This window comes from Ursus arctos, unplaced genomic scaffold, assembly GCF_023065955.2.
Source record: "Ursus arctos isolate Adak ecotype North America unplaced genomic scaffold, UrsArc2.0 scaffold_34, whole genome shotgun sequence".
Classification (NCBI taxonomy): domain Eukaryota; kingdom Metazoa; phylum Chordata; class Mammalia; order Carnivora; family Ursidae; genus Ursus; species Ursus arctos.
Window position 1 is genome coordinate 1,126,180 of NW_026623030.1, and position 6,701 is coordinate 1,132,880.

Genomic DNA, 6,701 nt, shown 5'->3' on the forward strand with positions numbered 1-6,701 from the left:
AATCTCAGCCACTTGGAGAGCTTCCCTAACCCTCCTCCTGCACAGCAAAGTGGTCCTGGGATTCCTCCCCCAGCCACACCAAGACTTCCCCAGTAGAAGGCAAGGATATTCCAAGGCTGGCTTGAAATCCTGGGGTCTGTCACAGACTCTGCCTCTCGTGATTCAGCGAATGCATCTGACGTGTTAACATCTGGACACCTAGGCTTTGTTACCAGCGATGAAGAAGTATTTGATATAGAGAATCACATCAGAGTGGGTGAGGAGAGGCAGGGCAGGAAGTACACTTGCATGGAGGCCCTCCCTGGAGGCAGGAGGAGTGGATAAGAGAATTATGGTGGAGCCAGGCTCAAGGTTGGCGTCTGAGAAGTCAGTACTCTTAGCGCATCTCCACCATGGCTTGGGCTCTGGTCCTCCTCACCCTCCTCACTCAGGACACAGGTGAGCCCTCCAGGAAAGGGAGCACAGGGACATCTGGGCTGATCCTTTGTCTCCTCCTCAGACTTACCTGGGGTCCCACCACTAAACTCACTAGATCGTGTTCATTCATTTTTCAGGATCCTGGGCACAGTCTTCCCTAACTCAGCCTCTCTCAGTATCTGGGGCCCTGGGTCAGACCATCACCATCTCCTGTGCCAGAAGCAGCAGTAACATTGGGAGTGGTAATTATGTCTCCTGGTATCAGGAGCTCCCAGGAACTTCCCCAAACTCCTGATGTATAATGTAAATACTCGGCCATCAGGGAACCCCGATCCCTTCTCTGGCTCCAAATCTGGAAACACGGCCTCCCTGACCATCTCTGGGCTCCAGGCTGAAGATGAGGCTGAGTATTACTGATGGTCATATGATGGTAGCTACATTTTTTCACAGTGATCCCATTTCATGAGGAAGTGAAACCAAAACCTGCCCTCTGTTTACAGGCTCCCTACTTGCTCTGAGGATGCTCACCCAACATGGGGACATCTGGATGCACATTTCTATGGAGCCCCCTTCATCCTCTGGGGCAGGTGCAGTAGTTTCTTTAGGAATTCACACTTCGCAAAATTCGCAGTCCATTTCATGAAAGTCCCGTCTTTTCTGAAAGGGACCATTCAGCCTGATTGATATTTCCCGTTTATTTTTTTAAATTTTTTTAAAGGTATTATTTATTTATTTGACAGAGACAGCCAGCCAGCGAGAGAAGGAACATGAGCAGGGGGAGTGGGAGAGGAAGAAGCAGGCTCCCAGCGGAGGAGCCTGATGCTGGGCTGGATCCCATGATGCTGGGATCATGCCCTGAGCTAAAGGCAGATGCTTAACTGCTGAACCACCCAGGCGCCCCAATGCTATTTCCCCTTTAAATCATCTAATAAGAAAGCATACTAGGACAGGCAGCTCTTTGTGAGTGGAAAGGACTTCTCCCCAGGAAGGTGCACAGCTATGAGTTGTTAGTCTCAGTACAGAGGAGATTAAGAGAAGAATGGCTTCTGCCCCATGTGATAGAGAAATGCACTCTGATGTTAAGTCCCAGAGGTGGGCTCTTTAGAGTAATCCTGACCCCAGTTCCCTTCTACCTAATTCACGAACCCTGGAAAAACTGCTCCTGTTTACTTTGGCTGTTTCAGATGATGACTGAACTCTCTTTCTCATTCACTCTCTCAATATTTTTTTATTCAAAAGTATAAGTAACCAACAGTTTTTTTCTTTTCTGCCTGTGCCATTGTTCTCATCCCGGCTATCTTCAGGATATGGTTTAATTTGACCCTTAATATTTCCACAGCCCTGAGCCAAGAACTGCCACACTAACACAAACGTTGTGATAAGGCTGTTAAGGGGGAAAAGCTAGCTGGTGCTGAGGGGTAGGGTCTGAAGCCCCTGGTGTGGCAGGTGACCCATTCCTTTCTTGAGGAAGATGGATTTAAGAGGAATCTCAGGACTTGGTACTGACTGGAGGGGGAAAGAAGAAGAGGGAGAAGAGGCAGAGCAGAAATTCCTGCTCTCACTCAGCAGCCTTCCCTGGTGCTTGGGTTGCACCATCTGTGACCAACAGGGGACAGCAAGGACCTGATTTGGGGGAGGTCATGGCTGTAATTTACCCTGACCTTTGCAGAGTACCAAGAACTGATTCCTCCTGAGTCATGCAAAGGAGGACCATGTGTGAAGGGTGATCCAAGTCTATTTTGCCCCAATAATTCCCCTGCGTGAGAGGCCAAGAGACACCCCCAGACATCAGCCTCAGAGTCGTGCAAGGAAGGGGACTGAGAAGCAGGAGGACCCCCTTACTGAGGAGGAGAGGAAGGAGATAAGGGTTGGGAAACACCCCTTGCTCTGTTTTTGGGCCTGCCATGGAAAGAGTGAATCTCTCCTAACTCCAACACCTCTGGTTCTTTTCCCCAGGCACAATCAGCACAATACATGTGGAAAGGAATGGGATCATTCCTCAACTATGTGGACTCCCACAGTAGGAACTAAGGGACATTCCAAGTCTGGCTCCATTTCCTGGGCAGAAACATGAGCTCTGTCCTAGAAAATCCATGTCAAATTATTGGCATTCTTCAGCTAAATTCTGTTGCCCCGGAATGCAGATATACCTAGAATGAAGGGTCAGATCAAGGGAGTGAGGAGAGGCTTGTGCAGGAAGCACATTTACATGGAGGCCTCCTCTTCTTCCATGCAGGGGAAGGGGATTAGAGGAGGGGGACAGCCAGCCTTAAGGTTGGGGTCTCAGAAGTCAGTGCTCTTGGGCTGTCTCCACCACAGCCTGGAGTCTGACCTCCTCACGCTCCTCACTAAAGGCACAGGTGAGGCCTTCATGCAAGGGACCATGGGTACATGTGGGCCCATCTGTTTCTCCTCCTCGGTATTACCAGGCCCAGTAATGAATTAAAAAGAGTGTGTTTTGTACTTTTCAGTGTCCTAGACCCAGTGTGCCCCGAATCAGCCTCCCTCAGTACCTGGGGCTCTGGGAAGGACTGTCACCATCTACTGTGCCTGAAGCAGCAATAATAATGGGGCCTCTCACTATGTCTCCTGGCAGCAACAGCACCTGTGATCAACTCTTAAACCTATGATTCATTGTGTCAATAAGCAGCCCTCAGGGATCCCTGATCCCTTCTCTGGCTCCAGCACTGGCAACAGAGCCTCCCTGACCATCTCTGGTCTCCCATCCAAGGATGAGGCTGATTATGACTGTGACTCATATACAGTCAGTGGCAGTTATCACAGTGGTGGAAATTCATGGGAATGTGACACCAAAACCTGTCCTGAGCTCACAGGCTCTCTCCTCGCTCTGAAGACGATTGCCAATCCTGTGCAGAGGGGGCTTCCTGCAATGTGGCCACGAGAAATCAGTTCTTCACCCTCTCTTGTCCTCCAACGATGTCTGAAAAGAAGACATTCCTTTGATGAATTTTCTCGGGACACAGTCAACATAGCGTAATAAAAAATTATTATAAATAAAAAAGATATTCCACCATTGCTCACACTGGTAGAGGGCACAGCTGGTTTCCCGTGTAACTTGTGATCCAACAAAACGTCAGGGATGGAGTAGGATGCCTGGAAATTTCAAAGTGAAGACAACCTATGGAATAGGAAAGAATATTTATAACATATACATCGTATAAGGGGTTAATATCCAAAATTTCTAGGAAAAACAATTTCCTACATTCATGCCAGGAAGTACTTTTGCAACTTGGAGCCAGGTTCCAAGGCATGTTAGACCCATCCTCTTCATCCCAAAGAAATTGTAAAGCAGGGACACTGTCACCTTGATGTTTTCATTTCAAAGTGATGAGTCTCAGGAACTTGAGAAAGAGATCCCTTGGTTGTAAACCTGACAAGGGTCTTATTTACCTGTGAAACACATTAGGTAATTTAAGTGAGAGCAGAGAAAAAATTGAGAACTCATGTTTTCTTGGTAAATACGAAAAGGAAAGAGAGGAAGGCCTTCCCTTCTTGGTGATCAGAGAAAATTTCACCCCCCACACACACTTTATTTTATTTTTTTAGATTTATATTTATAATTCAAGAATCAAGGCACATTTGTAGGGAATTACTCAGGAGACAGCCTGGCATATTCTTGTCTTGTCTTTGTGCCTCCAAAGCATTCCATATTCAGCCTCATCTTTCCTTCCTTTTTACCTGCCCTCTGGATCTGCCCTGAACATGCTGGGGTGAGCCAGGAGGGAGGTCACAGACCACAGCCACAACAGAACCATGGGAGAGTGGCTTTGTCCTACCATTGGCTTGTTCTCTTTTCCAGTTTGTTTCTCATGGATACTGTGTGTATTTATTTAAATGAAAAGCAAAATACCCACATCCCAAAATACCCTTTCACATCCCATTTCTCATGGCAACGCTCTCTTCTATATTTGTTCACAATCTGCTCTACGTAAAGGACAGGAAAAGTGCTCAGGTATATTTGAGATTGTTTTCCAAATTCTTTCATTATAATGCTTATCTAAACAGGAGTGCATTAAATAAATGTTTATACATTTAGAAAGAAAAATAAATGGAAACCACATCTACCCACTCAAAGCAGAGCCACCTTTTAAAAAATAAAAACAAACAGCCGTCCATCCATTCTGCAATTAACTGTACACCGAGTGTGGTATTATACATCCCCTTTATTTCCTATAAATTCTTTGCACCTTTGTAGCATCACCAAACATTTGGGTGAAAGAGTGCATAGAAAAGTGAAACAGTGAGTGTAAAGCAAGAAACAAGCTGAGAAAGGAAAGGACAATATATCCATTAGGTGAGATCTCAGGGACATTAAGCTTAAGAGAGCATCTGGGCCAGTGTGGGTTAGTCTTCCTGGGAGTTTTTCACAGCACCTACTGAAGAGGAGAGATTAGGACCTGGGAAAAGGTGAATATTGTCACAGGTTGATCCCAAGTCCTGTACTAATTGGCTCAGCATGTCCTCTGGGAGGAGACCCTGGACACTTCTCTTGAGGAAGAGAGAGAGTGTCCTCTTGACTGACCATGACATTGGTGCTTTGTCATGTCAAGACCAACCTAGCTCAGACCAGAAAGTACTCAAAAGGAATCCAGGCTAGAGACACACAGGCTTTCAAGCTGGTATCAGTGTTCCCAGCCCCTTGGTGATGTCAGTTTCCTCATGGATGAGCATTTTGGTTTCTTGAGGAAGAGTTGAAAAGGGGATGATCACCTGAGGGAGGTCGCCCCAGACCTCAACATCTTTATCACACCCATGTTCTCATCCTAATAGCACACTGCCAACTCTACTTGGCTCCCCTGATCCAGGCAGGTGTGCTTTATGCTCCTGAGACAAATCCGTCTGGGGAGGGTCTGGTAGAACATGGACTATTAGTCTTTCTACACCAGGGAGAGGGGATGTGGGGACTTACCTACTTATGTACTAACTTGCACTCACTCTAATTTTTGTTTTCATCACCATCATCATTTCGATACTCATGACCAGCTGAGAATCATGAGGGAATAAAATTCCTCGCTTGATGGTTTATTAAGAAATGAATAGTTACTCAAGTCAAACAGTTGTTTGGAAAAAGGTCCACACAACCACGAATCAAGTAAAATGTGCCTTCTCATGGTTTTCTTCATGTTTCTTGTCCTTGGGGTTTGTTCAGCTTCTGGAAGCACATGTTTCCTTCTTGTTCTCTTTGTCTTCTCTTTTAGGATCCCCTGTTCAATGCATTTTGGGGCAGCTGAAGAGATTCCACAGTTTTTTGATGGTTTTTGGTCCCTAAATCTTTTTTCCCTCTGTATTTTAGATTGCACACTTTTCCTGCTATCACCCTGAGGTCATTAGTCTTTTCTTTTCCAATCTCTGGTAAGTTCCATATAATGTACTATTGAGATGTTCTTCATTATGTCTTCTATGTCTTGGCTGAGATGTACTATCCCTCTGGTAATTTTCAAAGAAATTCTCCCCTTTTTTGTGTCCGTTTTTAAGTAGCTTGTTGAACGTCTTCGTGAGAAAATCCAAATTATCTGTCGTACTGGGTTAAGTATCTTTAAATTTCTTTTCCAAGCCAGCTGAGATTTTCCTTGTTTCATATACTGAGTAATTTTGGCACCTGTCCTGAATCTATCCAGTGTTATGTTATGAAACTGGGATTTCTGTGAAAATTCTAACTGAAGGTTTTGTTTTAGTAGATACTTGACCCAACCAGGTTCAAGCTCATAGTTTCAAACAGCCTTCTGTGGAATGTAATTTCTGTGTCAGACAGTTTGCAAAACCTTTGCCCTGCTATTTGCATCTGTCCTAAGGGGAAGCTACAGAGTGAGCTGCACAGGTCACATCTAGGATGTCTTCGGAAGTCCCTTTCCGTTTTGTTACCCACATTGTTCCATTCTCCTTAGTATCAGACACTGCACAAGTGCAGTTCAGAGATGAACCATGAACTCATAAACAAGTTGCAGCATTGCTTTCCCAGGCTTCTCTCCCTCTACCGTCTCCCCAGTATTTCCAGTTCACTGGATCTTCCTTCTTGTCTTGTGGACAGATACGTGGATTTATGGCTCCACTCCACTGCCATGCAATTCCCCTGACAGTGCTGATGTCTGGGCCATGTTGCACGAGGACAGAGAGGATTGTATTTGGGGCCAAAAAGCAACTTCCTAGGGCCACCACTGTTATTTTTCTCACAAGAGATGTACTTCCTTTCTGAAGGGACATAGAGAAGGAAAAGAAGAAACCCTAAAAGAATGGAAAATTGGATATCCAATGTTGCTCTGAGT

The 6,701-nt window shown here is 45.5% G+C and overlaps 1 pseudogene; it reads left to right on the plus strand.

Annotated features, from left to right (window-relative positions):
* The first annotated feature begins 392 nt into the window (after window positions 1-392).
* On the plus strand, window positions 393-834 carry LOC125281892 (immunoglobulin lambda variable 2-18-like; annotated as a pseudogene).
* Window positions 835-6,701: the final 5,867 nt, after the last annotated feature.